The sequence below is a fragment of the Cherax quadricarinatus genome, chromosome 47 (genome assembly GCF_038502225.1).
Source record: "Cherax quadricarinatus isolate ZL_2023a chromosome 47, ASM3850222v1, whole genome shotgun sequence".
Taxonomy (NCBI): domain Eukaryota; kingdom Metazoa; phylum Arthropoda; class Malacostraca; order Decapoda; family Parastacidae; genus Cherax; species Cherax quadricarinatus.
In genome coordinates, this window is record NC_091338.1 from 28776152 (window position 1) to 28800195 (window position 24044).

Here is a 24044-nt window from a genome sequence, read left to right on the forward strand (position 1 = left end):
CAGGAGACGAGAGTAGAGCCAAACCCAGAGCAGTCAGGTGTACACCAGGCAGGAAACTTCACAAAACATGTCAAGGTGTCTCTCACTTGGTGGCCGAACCAAACAGTGAGACTTCCAGTCAACACTCACGATCCTTAACATGGTCAGGCACTCAAGCCCATCTTCCGAGGTCCCACTCCACACAGATCCTCCAAACTTACGAAGAGGAGGCTGACATAGAACATGAAGGGGTCCAAGGGACCACAAAGGCAAATCGTCAGGCCGTTTTGTATATAGAGCACACCAAGACACAACATCACATACCTTCCTGAACGTCTCATGTTACCGAAGGTTGTCAACTACTGCCTCAACTCACATTTACGTACACCCTGACCCTCGTCACACTTTTGGCTCTGACTCGACTCCTTCACAGTCAGATGGCTGGTAGAGAGTACTCAGGCTCGCCGAGAGTTCACCACTGCAAAAACAACAAGGTCAGCACATGACAAACACTATGTACAAAGTACGCACCATGCATCTACATGAAACATCTAGAGAGAGCATCAGCAACCACATTCTCTGAGCCTTTTATATATTTGACTTCCAAATTAAAAGGCTGTAGGAACAAAGCCCATTTTAAGAGTCTGATTTTAGTCACTATACACAGGAACAGGATGAAGAGATCCTGAGACATGTACAAATGCTGAATAGCCAGCCCCAAAAATGAAAATTTTCTTTCCTGTGGTAAAATGTTGACATTTAAATTTAGAAGGTTGCTCATTGATAGTAACAGTTCTGCAACCTCTCGCAGTGCAACAACAACACCAAAGACATCTCTTTGCACCCAGGTTGGATACATCAAGTTTACACAAATACCATCACGTTCCATCTCACACACAAATTTTAAGCACACAATGAACACAATTTGCATTACACACATTAAAATGGTACTGGAACACAGGCCATGGAAATCACATCTTCCTGCCCCATGTTTTAGTTTATTTAAAATGTTTGCATCTCTTAGTGCATAAGTATCAATCTTTCTAATCCTGTAAACCTTAGTTGTTAAACGTACTTTGTGGTAGTCAGTGTTTATGCCCAGGGTGCCATCTAATTTGGGAACCATGAAGCATGGGAATGCCCACTGACTCTCACTAAGCACTACAAACTGGTGGTGGAAGAATTTCACTTTTTCCTCCATCTCCAATTTTTCATACAGATTTTTCCCACACAAAAATTGTTGAATTGGCTCAGCTTCCTTAACAATTTCTTCATGGAGTTTCAACTTTTCCCCATTACTGACATCCCAAACTTTTATAAAGTTCCAAGGTGGCTGAGCCAACTCTCCAACATTTTTCTCATTAAAACCAAGCATGCATTTCCCAAAATCTTTTACACACATGTTATTTCTTAAATACACTTTTGGTATTTCATACAGATTATTGTTTTGCAGCCCTTTACATTCCATTAAAACATTGGTCTCTCTGAATTTTTGACATAACTTCAAACCCTTTAACCGGTTACTGTGTACATTATACTCATTCTTTTTCTTGCTTGGGGGTGTGGGTTTTATATCTAACCCCTGGGAACTTCCCCCACAACATGTTCAGCTCACAGCAACTTGCGATACAGATTTTCACATGAATTGGCTCCAGTATCAGCACTTCCTCTCCAGCCTCCAGAGTATCATGGTCCACATTATGGTCCCACATCATCATCCTGGTCTGGTTGATGGGCACGTTCACTGGTACCATCCATCTCATACGAGCCAAACAGTGTCTGAAACTGAGAAAAAGCTCCGAGGGGGGAGCATCACCATCCTCCCCAAGCCAATAGCTCAGAGATTCCAGAGTGCTTCCCCACTCAGCAAATACAAAGAAAGGGATCCTCTCATCCCAGTTGTTAGTATTGTCTATACCATAGGCTTGCATCATTGTCTTGAGGGTTTGATGTAATTTCTCTATTTCCCCTTGAGATGGAGAGTGATACACAGTTGAACACTGAGGCTCTACTTTTAGTCCCTTCAAAACATTTCTAAAAGACTTTGAGGTAAAGTTAGGCCCTTGGTCTTTTTGCACTGCTTGAGGAAAACAAACATGAAAAAAGAACTTCATCACAACCCTTAAGACTACATGAGCAGTTATCTTATGCAGAGGGACTGCTTCCAGGTACCTGGTAGTGGAGCAAATATTTGTGAGTAAATAATCATTTCCCAGTTTGGTCCTTGGGAATGGACCAAGTACATCTACTACCAGCTTGCTGAAGGGTTCACCTGGTGCTGAAATAGACTGGAGGGGAACAGGTTTAATACTTAGACTAGGTTTCCCTATAAATTGAAAGACATGATAGGTCTCAATATACTCTCTGACAGTCTCCCACAGCTGAGACCAGAAGAAATGCCTGGAAACCTTGGACATCACCATCTGGGGACAAACCCTTGTTCTCCTTCCATCGATACTGCAAACAGAGGTGAATTCTTTGTAAGAGTTTCCTCCCTGAAATGAAAACACTTATTTAACTGTAAAATCTCTTCCTCAGCAACAGCGACATTTTCCTGCACAGAAATTAATTGCACCCTAGCAGGTGCAGCCTCTCTCACACTATTTAACTGATCCATTCTCCAATCATGCTCAGCTCTGGCTGGAACATCCTTTTCTTCAGTTGACTGCAGTTCAACATCAGAAAGCAGAGTTACCAAACTTAAGCCCTCACCATCCTCATGAGAAATATCATGAAGACTGTTGGTAGCACGATCATGAGCCATACTTCTCATGGTGGAACCATCAGGGAGAAGGTCTGGCAGGGTTTTCCTAGCCATTTCCTCCCAACATTTGGGATTTGGTTTCCCCCAAACTAGTTGTTCCTCACTGTCTAACAGGCCCATAACATTATTCCCTAATAAGAGGTCGACCCCTTCGAAGGGAATTTCATCTGAGATACCTACAGGGAGATAGCCAACTTGGTATGTAGATTCTACCCATAATTTGTGTACCGGTGTCCTTATGGTTGAACCCGTAATACCCTTCAACAATATATCTACCCCAGTATAGGTATCCTTAGACACTGGTAGCACTCCAGCACATAGCAAAGAGTAGGTGCTACATCCATCTCTCAAGGACAATATGTTCTCAACTCTGCCCACATCCTTATGCAAAGCAACTGTGGACTTACTAGAAAATACCTGCATCCTGGGGTCTAGACCCAAAGATACCTCCTCACCTTGCTTTGAAGACCTAATGCAGGCAACTGGATGTATCTCTGCAGTTAGGGTCCCCTGGGATGGTTCCTCCCTTTCCTGATCTCGCCGTCTTGACCAGCAAAACTTTTGTGTGTGTCCAGTTTTGTTACAGTAGTAACAGATAAAACTCTTAAAGGTATTTTTACCATTTGGTGTAGGACTGGTACTGTTTACTCGAGGACCTGAAAAATTATCTGATTGTCTAGGTAAACTTTGAACTCCAGTTGACTTACCTTTTCCTTCTATTTTAGAGGGCACCTCAGCCTTCATTTGTCCCTGAAAATTCTTGTTCCACTTACCTTTATGACCATAGGACTTGGAATAAGGTTTAGAATGAGTGGGGAAATTTTCAGAAGCATGACTGTTTTTACTTATCAATTCCCTGCGAGCCAAGAATAGGTCACCTAGATCCAGTGCTTCTAAAAGATTATCTGGGTTTTTGTCCTCCAAATATTCTCTGAGGTCAACAGGGATTGTATTGTACAATTCCTCATGAACCATCAGATCTACTAATTTGTTATAGTCTTTATTAACTCCTTTGGAACAAACCCATTTCTTGAAAAGGAACAGTTTCTCATTCCCAAACTCAGTTAAGGTCTGCCCATCCTGAAATTTTTTATTCCTGAACTTTTGTCTATATTTCTCAGGTATCATTTGGTATGCAAGCAATACTTCCTCTTTAATCTTATCATAATCAGAAAAATTTTGCCCCTCCAGAGTCTCTACTCTCTGGAATCCTTTACCCACAAGTTGTGTGCGAACTAGGGTAGCCCACTTCTGTTTGGGCCATCCTTGCTCCAAAGCAGTCTTCTCAAAAAAAGAAAAATATCTATCTGGGTCACTCTCTGTAAACTTAGGGACAAAATTTGCAGCTTTAGTTATGTTAAAGTACTGCTCAGGCTCTTGTTCAGAACCTCCTAATCTTTGACGTTCTTCCTCCTTAGCTTTCATTAATTTCATTTCAGCCTCTAGTACAGCTAATTTCAGTCTCATTCTCTCCATTTCCATATCACCTGGAGTAGGTGATCCCTCATGTTCACTGTTAACAGGCATGTTTACTGATGAATTATTACCTTCTTCCCTGAAGCCTAAAAAATCTGAAGACTCATCTTCTGACATAGTTTTTATCTTTAAACACTTGCTTCCCTCTTACAGTATCAGTGGACAAAGTTTTCCCACAGGCACATAAAATAACACAAATTGAATGTAAACTATGCACATAGCACTTACCATAACCACAACAAAAATGTGTTACTCAACCTTTCTCCCACCTTAGGAGAAAAACAACCTGTAAACTAATATATGAAAACAACACTTCCACTGACACCACCTTGGTAAATCTTCTACCAGAAACATGCAACTGTTATTACCCCATACCAGCACATATAGTTCAAAGAATGTTTTGAGTTATTTTAGCAGTCAAATAACTCTCCCGGTCAAGCTCCCATGTTACGTTGGTTTGTCCCTTATTACTTTGATAGTAAGGTTCTCACTACATGTTCTAGTGTGGGGTAGCTTTTTACTTAATGGCCTTATCTGTCTAGGGGTAATACTTACATCATGGCTGATCATCTTGAGTGTCTGATATCCTCTCACCAGCCCTCTTCACAGGTTATGTAAACTACTACTATAAAAATATAACTGTATTCTCAATAGATATGTACAGAATATACAGTTACAGCCTCACATTTTCAAAACAAAGATCTACACACTCCATAGCTGTTCTCCACATGGTGTGTTCCAACAACTTTTGTCCTTCTCTCTTCTTGACATAACTCTGGGCTAACCAGTGTTTTGACACACTTTAGTCACCCTGGGTATGGTGGCCACAACTTAAATTATAAAAACTCACCCCTGGAGCACACATGATGCCCCAAAAGATAGAAGAAGGACCCAGAGATCCTGCCAGGTTGAAGGTCAGCCACAGAGAGAGAGAGTCAGTGAGAGGGAGAGAGAGAGAGAGCCTGGCTAAGCTCCTCCCACCAAAACAAAAGACTGTTGCCAAGCACAATTCTCCAGTTACCACAATTCTACCACACCTTAATTTTACTTTTACAAAAAGAAATACAACTTTATAAACTACTTATTTAAATTGTGTGTTTATGTGTCTATAGTATAACCTATTATATTGAGAAAAATAGGCTTGACCCAGCTGCCTCTCAGTCATAAGGTTGATCAGTCCTTCTGACATTTAGAGCAAAGTCCCCATCAATTCAATATAATTAGGTATTACTATAGTAACTGTTACTTATAAATACATGTTGGGTCCTATAGCCCCATAACACACATATTGAACGTTTCGAAAATAGGACCATTTTTTCGGACAAACTCTGTCCCTATTATCAAACGTGCCCTATTTTCGGACCGCCGGGTACGGGACATGTCCGCGGGCCCGTTTTGTCCTCATCCCCGCGCAGGCGCCATGAGCAGTCTAGCTTTGTTTATGCTTGAGTGAACACTAACCTGTGCTCCTATTCACACATTTTACGATTATTTCATTGTGTTTAGTGCTTGTGGGACTGTGAAATAAGCTGCCATGGGCCCAAAGAAACTTGCTAGTGGTACCCCTGTGGTAAAGAAAATGAGAAACACCATAGATGTGAAGAAGGAAATAATACAGAAGTATGAGAGTGGTGTGAGACTTGTTGAGCTTGCCAGGATGTACAGGAAAAACAAGCGACCACCGGATCTATACTGGAAAAGAAAGAACAAATCAAGGAAGCTGATGTTGTGAAAGGTGTTAATATGCTAACCAAAAAAAGACCACAAATAGTTGAAGAGGTTGAGAAGTTGTTTCTGGTGTGGATCAAGGATAAAGAGATCGCAGGTGATAGTGTTTCAGAGACGATTATTTGCGAAAAGGCAAGGAAGTTGCATGCCGATCTGGTACAGAAAACTCCTGGAACCAGTGCTGATAGTGAATTTAAGGCCACCAGAGACTGGTTTGACAGATTTAAGAAGCATAGTGGCATACACAATGTTGTAAGACATGGTGAGGCAGCCAGTTCAGACAAACAGGCGGCTGAGAAGTTTGTACAGGAGTTTAAGGGATACATTGACAGTGAAGAATTCAAACCTGAACAAGTGAAACAAGCCATCTTTGCAACAAGTTCAGTGACAGAACCATGTCCCATTTTAGGAAAATGTTAAAGAGGCGCCAGAAACAGAGGACTGTGGACAGTTATTTTGTGAGACAGGGGTCCAGTGACTCTAAAGCTGTTCCTAGTGGCATTAAAAGACAGGGAAGGGAAGTAACCCCAGAGAGGGCTTTACCTGAAGTCCTCATGGAGGGGGATTCTCCTTCCAAACACTAACCCCAACTCCCTCTCTCCTCCTCCCTATCTTCCAGATGCCATCACCAATCTTCAATAAAGGTAAGTAAAAATGTTATTTTATATGTATTACTATACATAATTAAAAACTATAGCATTTGTTGTATATAAAACTGTAATTAATCTCTGTAAAATGTATTTTTTGTGTGAATATTTTTGGGTTTCTGGAACGGATTAATTGTATTTCCATTATTTCTTATGGGAAATATTGCTTCGAATTTCAGACTTTTCGAATTTAGAACTAACTCTTGGAATGGATTAAGTTCGATTTTTGAGGTTCCACTGTAAGTCGAACCTTTGAAAATTGCCGACGTACTGGGTAGGGCATAATGTCAAACCTTTCCTACATTATACTGTAATGTAATGTACAATCATTATTTCATTCTTTTTACCATAATTTACTTCTATTGTTATATTTTAATTATTTATGTACTGTATATAATGTATACATGGTAGTGATCTGTATTGTAAATTTTACATCGCATACAGTATCATATGTTACTGTTATCTTTATGTATTGTCGATACAGTGGAATGGGAGAATACCACTGGTAGTGTCATCCTGCCAGAATGTAGTACAGTGGTCCCTCAATAATCGTCTATAATCCGTTCCTGGAAGTGGGACTATTATCGAAATGGACGATTTTCGAATCAATTTTCCCCATAAGAAATAATGTAAATCCAATTAATTCGTTCCAGACACCCAGAAGTATCAACAACAATTTTTTTTTTTTACCTAAAAGATAGATTTACATGCACAAAAGAATGAACATTCAACATGACAGTTACCTTTATTGAAGGCTGTTGTTGATGAATGGAAGACAGGGAGGAGGAGAGAGGGAAGAGAGGTTATTTGGAAGGGGAATCCCCCTCCATAAGGACTCTAGGGCACTAATAAAATGTATAAATGAACATTGGTAATAGGGGTAGTTGATGAGTGGAACGGTCTGCCTAGTAGGGTGATTGAAGCTAAAACATTGGGTAGTTTCAAATTTAGGTTGGATAAATACACGAGATAGAGGGGTTGGATTTGAGTCGGACTTGCACCTGAGCTTATTGCTTGGGTAGCATTTGTTCTGTTAGTGGGTTGGATTTGTGAAGGACCGGCCTAGTATGGGCCAACAGACCTATTGCAGTGTTCCTCCTTTCCAATGTTCTAAAAGCTATGGCTTGGGTAGTTTCAAACTTAGGTTGGATAAATACACGAGTGAAAGAGGTTGGATTTGAGTCGGACTTGCACCTGAGTTTATTGCTTGGGTAGCATTTGTTCTGTTAGTGGGTTAGATTTGTGAAGGACCAGCCTATTATGGGCCAGCAGGCCTGTTCCAGTGTTCCTACTTTCTTAAGTTCTTATTTAACATCACACTTACCAGTAGGGTGATCGAGGCTAGGACCTTGGGTAGCTTCAAGAAGAGATTGGACAAATATACGAGTTGGAGGAGCTGAGTTTGATTTGTGTCATTGGGTACGGGAGTAAATTCTTGGGTAGCTTTGGGTGGAGGTCATTTTGATAAGGACCTGCCTTGTATGGGCCAGTAGACCTGCAGTGTTCTTCCATTGTCATGTTTTTACTGGCTATTTGTTTGTGAGGGAGGGATGGCAAGTTTATTGTTGGAGAATATGACACTAATATCAACTCTATGGCTTATTTATCTATCACAATTCAACTAATATGACATAATAAACAATGTTAATAACATAGAAACATGGAATATACTCTAGAATGAATTAAATAAGTCATTACGTATGTCACGAGAGGTGTTGTGTTGTGTTGTTGTTGGGTATATAAGGGCCACTGAGTGTAAGCCGTCCATAATGGTGGTGAGGCAGCGGTGGTTTTTGTAGCCCTATATAACTCCAACAACATTGGAGGAGTTGGTAGAATCGCTGAATCACTAAAGAAGGAATCCTCTCCCACCATCACTACGACCTTCTACCACTATTATAACTGTTACCACCATCACTACTACCTTCTACCACCATCACTACTACCTTCTACCACCATCACTACCACCAAAGAAAGCTTCTAATGCCAGCCCTTTGGTAAAGAATGTGAGAAACATAATTTATGAAAAAGTTTGTAGAAAAATACAAAGATGGTGGTGGTAGAGTGGAAGCAGTTGTGATAGTGGTTGATGAACATAAGAATATAAGAACATAAGAAAGGAGGATCACTGGAGCAGGCCTGTTGGCCCATGCTCGGCAGGTTCTTTACAATTCATCCCACTAACGAAACATTTTCCCAACCCAGTCCTCAATGCTACCCAAGAAATAAGCTCTGATAACTCTATCCACTCATTTGCAAGTCCCAAATAAGTGGATAGAGTTATCAGAGCTTATTTCTTGGGTAGCATTGAGGACTGGGTTGGGAAAATGTTTTGTTAGTGGGATGAATTGTAAAGGATCTGCCGAGCATGGGCCAACAGGCCTGCTGCAGTGATCCTCCTTTCTTATGCTCTTATATTCTTATGTTCATCAACCACTATCAAACCTGCTTCCACTCTACCACCACCATCTTTGTATTTTTCTACAAACTTTTTCATAAATTATGTGTTTCTCACATTCTTTACCAAAGGGCTGGCACTAGAAGCTTTATTTGGAGCCATGGTAGCTTATTTAGCACTTGCAAGCACTAAAATCAATGGAATATTATGAAATATTTTGTAGGAGCATGTGAGGGGACCGTCACTCACTGGTAAAGAATGGCACACTGGCTGGGAAGGAAAAGCCGAGGCGGCTCAGAGCGTGAGTACGCGTCCAAAACGAAGGACTATTAGGACTATTAGCGAGTTACCGGACCATTTGCGAGCCAATATTTTGACGAAAAAACAGGACTATTTCCGAAATGGACGACTTTCAGGCCGGACGATTATTGAGGGACCACTGTATAACCTATACCCTAAGTAAAGAGAAACAACTCTGAAACATGTGTAATATGTATCCGGCTGGCTAGCCGGGTGTGTGGCCGGGTGGGTGGCCAGGTGGGTGGCTGGGTGGGTGGTTGGCTAGCTGGCTGACTGAATGTGGCTGTCTCTCTCTCTGTATCCCTCTCTCTCTCTCTCTCTCTCTCTCTCTCTCTCTCTCTCTCTCTCTCTCTCTCTCTCTCTCTCTCTCTCTCTCTCTCTCTCTCTCACAGGTACACGTAAGTAAAGTTATCATACATAGTATAAATTACCTAGGAGGATAACCCAAAAAATCCGGACAAAGTGCTATACAGTGGATCTGTGCTCCAGTGCCCTAAATTAATAATAATATTAATAATAATTGTTATTATTATTACAATAATACATATGTACTAATATTAATAATAACATTATTATTAAACTATAATATAATAATCGTGTCCACTCATTACTTACCTTAAAATATCTGTAGTCTTAATGTAGAGTGAGAGGTGAGTAGATTAAATGAATAAACGAGAGAGAGAATGAGAGTGAAGGTTCGCGAGTTATGTAAACAAACGTTGTTGTTGTTGTTGTTACCTGCCCAGAAACAAATGGTTTTTGTTCACTCTGACCAGGAATGTAGATTGAAAGATGGAGCACCTCCACCAAACTTGCCTGGATATGCAGCTTATAACCTAAGGTCAACCAACTGTTGTGTGATGTATGTCAGAAAGAACTTGCCACATTCACTCCTTTCCTTGCAGAGTCGAGTTAACATGCAGTATCATGGTGTCAAAGTATATGCAGGCGATTTTTCCATAAACATTTTTAATCTCTATGCCCCAGCGAACCAGCTTCGACCTGATGCTTTACCAGATCGCATCAATAGTGAACCTACCATCATTCTTGGAGATTTTAATGCCAGACATAAGAATATTGGTGGGTCTATAACAAACACCAATGGAACTAAACTAGTGAGATTGCTGAATGAGCATGATAATGTTCGAATTGTGGGCACTACTGAGCCTACTCACATATATGGTGGCATACTAGATCTGTGTCTTGGATTTAATACATCATATACGATGCATGACTCTGTCATAGTTGATGATCTTCTATCTGATCACTTCCCAAGACTAACAACTGTCAATCTTGATCACATCTCCAGCAATCAAGGAGCTAAATACAGAAGGAGGAAACTTATTCTCAAACCAGAACACAGAGACAACTTTATTAACCACTTGGATCAATGGTATAAGAATTACGAGCCCACTGGCACACAAAAATTTAATGATGATTTAATTACCACTATTGAGAGTGTTCTCACAGATCAAGTGGGCAGGAATAGGAAACAAAGACCCTCCACTATAAATAACAATAAAAACCAATGTAAATACTATAATGATCCACAGCTGCGCAATCTAACACATGCAGCTAGGAGGATTGGTAAAGCATACCGTGAATGTAGAACCCCAGACCTGCTCAGAACGTTCCAAGCTGCACTAACAAATGCAAGGAATAGAAAGGAAGAACTTAGGCAACAGGAATGGGAACAGTTTGTTAGTGGATTAAATAGGTCCACCCCTTTGAGTTTGGCTTGGAAAGGTATAAATAAAATAACCAGGAAAAAGACTGGCAATGTTGCTCATCCCTTTCCTCTTGAAAAAGCAAATGACCTCATAAATGACTGGTCCAAAACATCCAGGCATGAAAGCCTTCCATCTCATATTAGAAAAAATTTAGAGAGTACTTCTGAAGAAATGTTGAAACTGATTAATTTTATGAGCCAAAATATTGATGAGAGTGATTGCCTCTTTACCGAGTATGAATTAGATAATGCATTAACCAAAGGTCGATCAACTGCTCCTGGAGAGGATGGTATAACCTATGATATTCTCAGAACTCTAAGGCACGTGCCTGATAACCCTTTGTTGGCACTGTATAATCTCAGTTACATTGAGGGCGTTCTTCCTACTTCTTGGACCAATAGTCTCATTGTGCCTATCCCTAAGCCCCAACAGCCTGATACATTTAGGCCGATCTCCTTAACTAGTTGTCTTTGCAAAACTTTTGAAAGAATGATGCTTAACAGATTGTACTACAGAATCAGACATCAACTTTCCCCCTACCTCTATGGGTTCATGAAAGGTAAAAGTGTGCAGAACTGTATTTCCACCTTTCTCACTGCACACACCTCTACTAGTTTTACCACTTTTCTTGATCTAAAATCTGCATTTGATATTGCGAACAGAACCATTATACTACATGAACTAGCCAAAATGAATATTGGTGGTAGCTTACTCTGCTGGATAATAGGATACCTGTCAAATAGAGTATCCTCTGTCCTTTACCAAGGCTTCAGAAGTGATTCTAAAGAAATGTCTTTAGGTACACCGCAGGGAGGAGTTCTTAGTCCCATGCTATTTAATATTCTGATTAATGCTCTCCTAAATGCTCTACCTGCCTCACCTAAACATATAGCTATAAGCTATGCTGATGATATCATGATCCATACAACAGGGCATAAGAAGATGAATACCATTCTTAATGAAGTTCAAGCAATTTGTAATCGACTAGGCCTTATAATATCTTCCTCTAAAACAAAGATATTAACAAGCAAACGACATCCCCCACCCATCTATTTGCAGGGTGAAATCATTAGCTACGTTAAAACTTACAGATATCTTGGTGTAGATGTACCCTTTAACAAATCCACTATACCACAACTAAACAAGAAATGCAAAGCTAGGCTAAATGCTCTCAAAGCTGTTGCTGGTTACAATCCCAACTATGGTGCTAATGTGAGAATCGTGAGAATGATGTACATAGCCTATGTTAGGTCCTTAATTGATTATGCTGCTCCCATGTTGATATTAGCTAGAGAAAGTTCCCTCCGACCCTTGGAGTTAATGCAAAATGAAGCTCTCAGGATTATTCTTGGCTGTCCCAGATCTACAAAAGTTCTTAACATGAGGAAGGAGCTTGGTATTTCTAGTATCAGTGATAGGATTGTTGAAATTAACACTGTACTCGGTATTAGAATGTTGAGAAACGAACCAGACACTGTCACAGTGAATCTTACCAAGTGTCTAGAGGTAAATACACACAGATCTAAATGGATTGTGAAAACGTGCAATTGCATTAAGTTTTATAACCTGCATGAACTGTATCACTGTAGGCAACAAGAGCATTTCACCCCTCCATGGAAGATGTGTTCATTTAATATCACATACCTACAAGTCCCTCCCAAGAAGCTCATTGCTAGTAATCCCTTCCTTAAATCTCTTGTTAGAGCAACTGCTCAAGAAGAAATTTTTCGCCTAGCTGGTAGTAATAAGTTATCACAAGTTATATACACTGATGGATCTAAACAGGAGTCTTCTGGCAGGGCTGCATCTGCTCTTATTGCCACCTCCCTAGTTAAGAACGATAATAAATTTGTTGAGTTAGGCATAAGAATTAACAACTGGGCGTCTACACTGCAAACTGAATTGTTTGCAATCCTAATGGCTCTAAAGCTAACCTATGACACTGAGCTTGACTCTATCATCATTACTGATTCTATGTCATCATTGAAGGCTCTTGGCTCATATAATGACTCCAACAACATGCTCATTGGGGAAGCCAGGTATAGATACTCAAAAATTAGGGACAAAGGAATTAATGTACAATTGCTATGGATCCCATCACACATTGGATTACTCCTTCATGATAAAGTTGATATGTTAGCCAAGAAGAGTATCCAGAAGGAGAACGTAGAATATAACTTTGGTATAACTGTGTCTAGCATTAGGAATAATATTAGGAGAGAAGTAAATAATGAAGATGATTGTTATAGGAATGCAGTTAGAAGCCTGAGTAGATCTATAACCCACTATGATAACATGAACGTAGATAAGTATGTTTATGGAGCAACTTGCAATGTGAACAGACTGACTGATGTTGTAGTGGCCAGGCTTAGGCTTGGTTACAAGTACTTCTGGCAGTTTGGGAGACACACAGATGATGATCAAACTAAATGTAAATTATGTGATCAGGCATATGGTCACTGTCTTGAACACTATGTGCTTAATTGTCCACTTATTGAGGAATACAGAGACAGACAGTATAATAACCTATGTGACATGTCAAGATATCTTATTAATGAAAATAAGATACCAGATATACTAAGCAAATTTCCTAAATTTGCTTGTAACAGATAAGTGAACTATAGATATGTAGATATAAATCCATATGTATTCCTGTTAACCCTTTGGGGCCTAGTTCCTAGGCCTTTTGTGTATCCACATGCTCTCGCGCTACCGTCCACAGGATGGATATGGGGTGCACAATAAACTAGCCACTTCGGTGGCAAAATCTAATCTATCTAATCTACCAAATTCATCCACCAATCTCTGCAACTTCTCTTCAGAATCTCCCAAGAGCACAGTGTCATCAGCAAAGAGCAGCTGTGACAACTCCCACTTTGTGTGTGATTCTTTATCTTTTAACTCCACGCCTCTTGCCAAGACCCTCGCATTTACTTCTCTTACAACCCCATCTATAAATATATTAAACAACCACGGTGACATCACACATCCTTGTCTAAGGCCTACTTTTACTGGGAAAAAATTTCCCTCTTTCCTACATACTCTAACTTGAGCCTCACTATCCTCGTAAAAACTCTTCACTGCTTTCAGTAACCTACCTCCTACACCATACACTTGCAACATCTGCCACATTGCCCCCCTATCCACCCTGTCATACGCCTTTTCCAAATCCATAAATGCCACAAAGACCTCTTTAGCCTTATCTAAATACTGTTCACTTATATGTTTCACTGTAAACACCTGGTCCACACACCCCCTACCTTTCCTAAAGCCTCCTTGTTCATCTGCTATCCTATTCTCCGTCTTACTCTTAATTCTTTCAATTATAACTCTACCATACACTTTACCAGGTACACTCAACAGACTTATCCCCCTATAATTTTTGCACTCTCTTTTATCCCCTTTGCCTTTATACAAAGGAACTATGCATGCTCTCTGCCAATCCCTAGGTACCTTACCCTCTTCCATACATTTATTAAATAATTGCACCAACCACTCCAAAACTATATCCCCACCTGCTTTTAACATTTCTATCTTTATCCCATCAATCCCGGCTGCCTTACCCCCTTTCATTTTACCTACTGCCTCACAAACTTCCCCCACACTCACAACTGGCTCTTCCTCACTCCTACAAGATGTTATTCCTCCTTGCCCTATACACGAAATCACAGCTTCCCTATCTTCATCAACATTTAACAATTCCTCAAAATATTCCCTCCATCTTCCCAATACCTCTTACTCTCCATTTAATAACTCTCCTCTCCTATTTTTAACTGACAAATCCATTTGTTCTCTAGGCTTTCTTAACTTGTTAATCTCACTCCAAAACTTTTTCTTATTTTCAACAAAATTTGTTGATAACATCTCACCCACTCTCTCATTTGCTCTCTTTTTACATTGCTTCACCACTCTCTTAACCTCTCTCTTTTTCTCCATATACTCTTCCCTCCTTGCATCACTTCTACTTTGTAAAAACTTCTCATATGCTAACTTTTTCTCCCTTACTACTCTCTTTACATCATCATTCCACCAATCGCTCCTCTTCCCTCCTGCACCCACTTTCCTGTAACCACAAACTTCTGCTGAACACTCTAACACTACATTTTTAATCCTACCCCATACCTCTTCGACCCCATTGCCTATGCTCTCATTTGCCCATCTATCCTCCAATAGCTGTTTATATCTTACCCTAACTGCCTCCTCTTTTAGTTTATAAACCTTCACCTCTCTCTTCCCTGATGCTTCTATTCTCCTTGTATCCCATCTACCTTTTACTCTCAGTGTAGCTACAACTAGAAAGTGATCTGATATATCTGTGGCCCCTCTATAAACATGTACATCCTGAAGTCTACTCAGCAGTCTTTTATCTACCAATACATAATCCAACAAACTACTGTCATTTCGCCCTACATCATATCTTGTATACTTATTTATCCTCTTTTTCTTAAAATATGTATTACCTATAACTAAACCCCTTTCTATACAAAGTTCAATCAAAGGGCTCCCATTATCATTTACACCTGGCACCCCAAACTTACCTACCAGACAGACACACAGGTAGACAGAAAGACACACACAGGTAGACAGAAAGACAGACACAGGTAGACAGACACACATGTAGACATAAAGACAGACACACAGGTAGACAGAATGACACACAGGTAAACAGAAAGACAGACACACAGGTAGACAGAAAGATAGATAAACAGACACATAGAGATACAGACAGACACAGATATACAGGCAGACAGATACAGACAGGTTTATGTGCAACAGTGAAAACAAATTGAGAGTTCGAGAGCAAGAGCCTTCCTTGCCACAATCTCCAGTGCAAGATTCAGACTTCATCTTAGGGGCCATGGTGAAATTTACTGTCCAGTTAGTACAGTTAATACAGTATGATGCTGCTGATAGTGCAGGGTTACTCAAACTGATGTTGCCTGCATGACACATTGCCGCCGCGAGTATTGTCAAATATTGTGCAGCAGTGTGCATCAGCTGGCCCAGCCCAACTGCCAGATGCACGGTCGTAAGTTGAGTGGATGTATGTCGAGCAGGTCGTAAGTCAGATGGTAGGTGTATTAATCTGCCCCAAATGCCTAGGCATGCTAGTGTCCTTACTTGTAATTAATATTTTATAATGTGTAAACCACACATTGTAAGCTTTGCAAGGAAGTAAACATTTTAATTTCCATTTTCAGACAGCAACTTGAAGTTCAGTACCCACATCCAGCACATAACAAAGGTCTTCAAAAATGTAGGTATCCTCTACTCAAACAACACTACTTATATTCAGTGGTGGTTCATGTATAGGCACTGCGGAACTGCAGTGCCCTTATTTTCATTCGATATTATTGCTAATATTCAATATAATGAATCTTTTTTCTTTAATTGAATTAACAAAAAAAAAGACTCATTATATTGAATGTTATCAATAATATCGAGTGAAAATAGGAGTACTGCAGTTCTGAAGTGCCTATACATGAGCCGTTCTGCTTATATTGTACTACTAATCTGTCCTTACCTCGCCTATGGTATTTGTTCCTGGGATCTACTATGATTACCTAATCCAATGTCAGACAATGCACACACACTCTTCAGATGTTTAAATTTACCTATATACATAATATGCACTCATACTGGTGTGCATATTGAAGTTCAATACTTTATATCAGAGCATTTGTGAAAGCATATTAGACCAACCAGTTGACATGTATTAGTTGCGTGATTTGTTTACTTTTCAACATCGGCAAGAATTGAACATTTCTGGTATTTTGAGCTCAATTTCAAGGTACTTTTAGTCTATAAGCCATTCAAAATCATCTCTACTTCTGTAATATATCTTCCATTCTATCAAATGAGACCAAGAAAATGAGAATACATCAGTAACTACTGTACAAAAATACACTACAAAGTTGCTATTTTAAACCAAAAATTCAGTCAATTTTTTTTCTCTCATGCACTGTGTGCTGCAGGAATTTTTTTTATACCACACACACTTAGCACACATACCCATTCCCTCACATGTAGATTTACCAGCTTTCTCCTACAAGGCTGGAAGCCGCTAGAATTTTTGAGTAGTAATACAGGACTGACAGTGGCTTGCAAGTCATAATATTATGGGACTGACAGTGAAAAGGATAATGTATACCCTTATAATGATGTTTTTAATGTGTACACTAATGTTTTGTGTTGTTAATGTATTCAGTCATATTGATGTGTGCTGTTGTTAATATGTACACTCGTGTTGATGTGTGCTGTTGTTAATGTGTACACTCTAATAACAATACCATCTTTATTTCTACAAGCACAGTAGATTTCATATTACATGGTAGTTACGTTCCAGAAAATGCTGTGTTAGATGAATCTATGTAACATAAACTAAAGACCTTATGGGAAAAATAGGCTTACATTCCTGGAAACCCACCAAAAGCCAAATAACTTTATTAGACATCTAGATATTTCAAAAACGAAAATGATAATGTTGTTTTTGTTGCTAAAGACAACAAATGTAATAGAAATAATAATTATTTTATTTTATTATCACACTGGCCGATTCACACCAAGGCAGGGTGGCCCGAAAAAGAAAAACTTTCACCATCATTCACTCCATCACTGTCTTGCCAGAAGGGTGCTTTACACTACAGTTTTTAAACTGCAACATTAACACCCCTCCTTCAGAGTGCAGGCACTGTACTTCCCATCTCCAGGACTCAAGTCCGGCCTGCCAGTTTCCCTGAACCCCTTCATAAATGTTACTTTGCTCACACTCCAACAGCACGTCAAGTATTAAAAACCATTCATCTCCATTCACTCCTATCAAACACGCTCACGCACGCCTACTGGAAGTCCAAGCCCCTCGCACACAAAACCTCCTTTACCCCCTCCCTCCAACCTTTCCTAGGCCGACCCCTACCCCGCCTTCCTTCCACTACAGACTGATACGCTCTTGAAATTCTGTTTCGCTCCATTCTCTCTGTATGTCCGAACCACCTCAACAACCCTTCCTCAGCCCTCTGGACAACAGTTTTGGTAATCCCGCACCTCCTCCTAACTTCCAAACTACGAATTCTCTGCATTATATTCACACCACACATTGCCCTCAGACATGACATCTCCACTGCCTCCAGCCTTCTCCTCACTGCAACATTCATCACCCATGCTTCACACCCATATAAGAGCGTTGGTAAAACTATACTCTCATACATTCCCCTCTTTGCCTCCAAGGACAAAGTTCTTTGTCTCCACAGACTCCTAAGTGCACCACTCACCCTTTTCCCCTCATCAATTCTATGATTCACCTCATCCTTCATAGACCCATCCGCTGACACGTCCACTCCCAAATATCTGAATACATTCACCTCCTCCATACTCTCTCCCTCCAATCTGATATCCAATCTTTCATCACCTAATATTTTTGTTATCCTCATAACCTTACTCTTTCCTGTATTCACTTTTAATTTTCTTCTTTTGCACACCCTACCAAATTCATCCACCAATCTCTGCAACTTCTCTTCAGAATCTCCCAAGAGCACAGTGTCATCAGCAAAGAGCAACTGTGACAACTCCCACTGTATGGTTGATTCTTTATCTTTTAACTCCACGCCTCTTGTCAAGACCCTCGCATTTACTTCTCTTACAACCCCATCTATAAATATATTAAACAACCACGGTGACATCACACATCCTTGTCTAAGGCCTACTTTTACTGGGAAATAATTTCCCTCTTTCCTACATACTCTAACTTGAGCCTCACTATCCTCGTAAAAACTCTTCACTGCTTTCAGTAACCTACCTCCTACACGATACACCTGCAACATCTGCCACATTGCCCCCCTATCCACCCTGTCATACGCCTTTTCCAAATCCATAAATGCCACAAAGACCTCTTTAGCCTTATCTAAATACTGTTCACTTATATGTTTCACTGTAAACACCTGGTCCACACACCCCCTACCTTTCCTAAAGCCTCCTTGTTCATCTGCTATCCTATTCTCCGTCTTACTCTTAATTCTTTCAATAATAACTATACCATACACTTTACCAGGTATACTCAACAGACTTATCCCCCTATAATTTTTGCACTCTCTTTTGTCCCCTTTGCCTTTATGCAAAGGAACTATGCATGCTCTCTGCCAATCCCTAGGTACCTTACCCTCTTCCATACATTTATTAAATAATTGCACCAACCACTCCAAAACTATATCCCCACCTGCTTTTAACATTTCTATCTTTATCCCATGAATCCCGGCTGCCTTACCCCCTTTCATTTTACCTACTGCCTCACGAACTTCCCCCACACTCACAACTGGCTCTTCCTCACTCCTACAAGATGTTATTCCTCCTTGCCCTATACACGAAATCACAGCTTCCCTATCTTCATCAACATTTAACAATTCCTCAAAATATTCCCTCCATCTTCCCAATACCTCTAACTCTCCATTTAACCCTTTCAGGGTCCGTCCCGTAGATCTACGGCTTTTCGGTGAGTGTCCAAACCGTAGATCTACGCCAAAATTCTAGCGCCGTCAAATTTAGCGTGAAAGTGCTCATAGGCCTACATGTGAGAGAATGGGTCTGCGCCGTGGGTGTGTGCCGTAAACAAAAAATCTATGCGCCTGCATAGCATTGTGGGAACGCCGGCTCAGTCACCCTTGTTCACCATGCCTCGTCGCAAGTCAGCTCTCACTCCCCGGAAAATTGGGACTCTCCTCTTCCTGTCTGATAGTTCTGACACTGATGGAAGTGCAAATGAAGACGAATTTTACGGCTTTGATAAGTTAGTGACCGAAAATAATGACCAGGATATCGATAATAGTGCAGAAAACCGCGACGATCCTCGACCTTCTTCCTCTGGTGTGGGCACTCGTGACTCACGGTCGGGTGTTCCTAAATGTAAGAGAAAACTAATATTTTCGCGTGGCCAGGCCTCTGACTTCAGTAATGACGATGATTCTGACGTGGATTGTGATTTTATTGCGCTCGACGATCATTCGAGTAGTGATAGTGAGGAAACATATTCACCAGTGAAGCATCGGTATGTTCGCCGCCGCATGCGCTCGGGTAGTGTACCCTATGCTGTGCCCAGGGGACGGAGTACATCCCGGAGTACATCCCGGAGTACATCCCGGAGTACATCCCGTGGCTCTACACCCGTTTTAGGTAGTGATAGTGAGGATGATGTGGCTACACTTGGCATGGATGGGCCACAGGCATCAGTGGATGGTGTTAGTGGTGCTGGTGGTGGTAGTGGCACTGCCATGCGTGACTCACTGTGCCACGCGGGGACCCACGCTGCTGACTCATCAGTTCAAGGACAAAGCGGAGCGTCACCCACCAGCCCGCCACAACCACAACCACCCGTAAAACCAGCCTATGATGTCCAGTATCCACCAGCAAACCGTATCTGGGATTGGCAGCAAAATCCCAATTTTGTTCCTAGCCCTCACCACTTTGATGACTCTCAAAGTGGAATTCTACCTACCTGTCCCCTTGGAACCATGGCCAATGAACTGGAATTCTTTGAATTATTCTTTGACCAGCCATTGATGGAAATTATTGTCAGGGAAAGTAATAAGTATTTTCAGTACACCATGGCAAATATGATCTTATCACCACAGTCAAGACTACACAGGTGGAAAGAGACGACTGTTGCAGAAATGTATTTGCTTTTTGCAACAATAATGCTTATGCCTCACGTCTATAAGCATAATATAAAAGCATACTGGTCCACAGATTGGCTAATTTGTACCCCATCCTTCAGTGAAATAATACCAGTGAACAGGTTTATCTTACTGTTACTATAAGCATAATATAAAAGCATACTGGTCCACAGATTGGCTAATTTGTACCCCATCCTTCAGTGAAATAATACCAGTGAACAGGTTTATCTTACTGTTACGTATGTTGCATTTCTCTGACAAAACCAGGCCTGACAGAAGTGACAGGTTATACAAGATTAGAAATGTTTTCATGTATCTCAAACAAAAGTTCAGGATATACTTTTATCCATTCAAGAATCTTGTAATTGACGAGTCTTTGATTTTGTTCAAAGGTAGACTGTCATTCAAGCAGTATATACCGAGCAAGAGGAACCGCTTTGGTATAAAATTGTTTGTACTCTGTGATTGTGACAGTGGCCTGGTGTTGGATATTGTTGTATACACGGGTAGTAAAACATTGAAAGATACCAAGATGTTATTGGGTATCTCAGGTGACATAGTGAGAAACATGATGGCACCTTATCTTGGTAAGGGCCATACATTATATACCGATAACTGGTACACAAGCCCATTACTCAGTGATTTCATGCGAGTGAACAAGACAGATGTGTGTGGCACAGTGCGTTCTAATCGTAAACATATGCCCAGGCTCAATGCAGGTGTTCGTGGTGATGACGTGCAGGTGTTTACTGCCAATGACATCATGGTATTACGGTGGCATGACAAATGAGATGTCACATTGTTGACAACCATTCACCATAATGAAATGCAAGACAGTGGCAAAGTTGATCGAGTGACTAATGAACGTATTCGAAAACCAGTGTCAGTGATTGATTATACACAAAACATGCGCTTGGTTGACAAGTGTGACATGCAGATTGGTTTTGTTGACTGTGTTCGTAAGAGTTACAAGTGGTACATGAAACTTTTCTTCCATCTCATGGACATTTCAATGCTGAATGCATATAATATGTACCAAATAAAGACTGGTAACAGACCACCGTATGGTGAATTTTGTTTGTCTGTTGTCAGACAACTCATAATGAAGTACCAGGTAACAACACCTGCAATACAACATGGTCCTCGAATTCATCACAATATACCCAAGCGTTTGAGGAGAGAAGGTGATCATTTCATAATACAGCTTCCTTCAACTCAAAAGAAATTTGCTCAGAAGAGATGCATTGTCTGTGCACAAACAAAACGACGGCAACAAAGACGCAAAGACACTCGGTTTATGTGTGAGGAATGTAAGGTGCCTCTGTGCATGGTGCCTTGTTTCAAGGAGTTCCATAAGCTCCAGCAGTTCTAAAACCATGTCCAGTGATTGTAAATATGTAAATATATGATAGAACATTAGTATTATACAATATTTGTGCATGTTTATTGTAATAAACAACAGTGGTAAACAATAATATGATAATAACTTTAGTGCGGTTATTGTGTTCAATACAGTGAGTATATATATATCAATTATATACAGTATTGGTCTCTCAGGCCCCAAATGTTAGTAGGAATAGAAAAAAATTGGAAAAGAAAAGAAAAAACAACTAAAACAACTAAATAATATAATACGCGTATGTGGAATTCGTCGATGTTGCCGCCACCACATCATTTTCTATAAACTTCTTGGCACTGTATCTCGGTAAGTAATGATCAGATTCTAATTTTTTTTGTTTTATTACCTTCACAAAAATATGCTCTTTAATTCTGTAAGAAAAATAATTTTTTTTTTTCAAAATTTCTTGGACACTGGTGCGTGACTTCAGATTTTGGCCTTGGACCCTGAAAGGGTTAATAACTCTCCTCTCCTATTTTTAACTGACAAATCCATTTGTTCTCGAGGCTTCCTTAACTTGTTAATCTCACTCCAAAACTTTTTCTTATTTTCTACAAAATTTGTTGATAACATCTCACCCACTCTCTCATTTGCTCTCTTTTTACATTGCTTCACCACTCTCTTAACCTCTCTCTTTTTCTCCATATACTCTTCCCTCCTTGCATCACTTCTACTTTGTAAAAACTTCTCATATGCTAACTTTTTCTCCCTTACTACTCTCTTTACATCATCATTCCACCAATCGCTCCTCTTCCCTCCCGCACCCACTTTCCTGTAATCACAAACTTCTGCTGAACACTCTAACACTACATTTTTAAACCTACCCCATACCTCTTCGACCCCATTGCCTATGCTCTCATTAGCCCATCTATCCTCCAATAGCTGTTTATATCTTTCCCTAACTGCCTCCTCTTTTAGTTTATAAACCTTCACCTCTCTCTTCCCTGATGCTTCTATTCTCCTTGTATCCCATCTACCTTTTACTCTCAGTGTAGCTACAACTAGGAAATGATCTGATATATCTGTGGCCCCTCTATAAACATGTACATCCTGAAGTCTACTCAACAGTCTTTTATCTACCAATACATAATCCAACAAACTACTGTCATTTTGCCCTACATCATATCTTGTATACTTATTTATCCTCTTTTTCTTAAAATATGTATTACTTATAACTAAACCCCTTTCTATACAAAGTTCAGTCAAAGGGCTCCCATTATCATTTACACCTGGCACCCCAAACTTACCTACCACACCCTCTCTAAAAGTTTCTCCTACTTTAGCATTCAGGTCCCCTACCACAATTACTCTCTCACTTGGTTCAAAGGCTCCTATACATTCACTTAACATCTCCCAAAATCTCTCTCTCTCCTCTGCATTCCTCTCTTCTCCAGGTGCATACACGCTTATTATGACCCACTTCTCGCATCCAACTTTTACTTTAATCCACATAATTCTTGCATTTACACATTCATATTCTCTTTTCTCCTTCCATAACTGATCATTCAACATTACTGCTACCCCTTCTTTTGCTCTAACTCTCTCAGATACTCCAGATTTAATCCCATTTATTTCCCACTGAAACTCCCCTACCCCCTTCAGCTTTGTTTCGCTTAGGGCCAGGACATCCAACTTCTTTTCATTCATAACATCAGCAATCATCTGTTTCTTGTCATCCGCACTACATCCACGCACATTCAAGCATCCCAGTTTTATAAAGTTTTTCTGCTTCTCTTTTTTAGTAAATGTCTACAGGTGAAGGGGTTACTAGCCCATTGCTCCCGGCATTTTAGTCGCCTCATACGACACGCATGGCTTACGGAGGAAAAATTCTTTTCCACTTCCCCATGGACAATAGAAGAAATAAAGAAGAACAAGAGCTATGTAGAAAAAGGAGAAAAACCTAGATGTATGTATATATATATGCATGTGCGTGTCTGTGAAGTGTGACCAAAGTGTAA

The 24044-nt window shown here is 40.3% G+C and overlaps 1 protein-coding gene across 3 annotated transcripts in view; it reads left to right on the plus strand.

The window, feature by feature from the left end:
* Nucleotides 1-24044, plus strand: part of LOC128696571 (zinc finger protein 271) — a 97796-nt gene that overhangs the window by 30043 nt on the left and 43709 nt on the right. For 2 of the 3 annotated variants that reach the window (XM_070094777.1, XM_070094778.1), the window contains exon 2: nt 16224-16279. The exons of the other annotated variant lie outside the window; for it this stretch is intronic. The gene's annotated coding sequence lies outside the window, so the exon portion shown is untranslated. The remainder of the gene's footprint in view (nt 1-16223; nt 16280-24044) is intronic. 3 annotated transcript variants of the gene reach the window in all.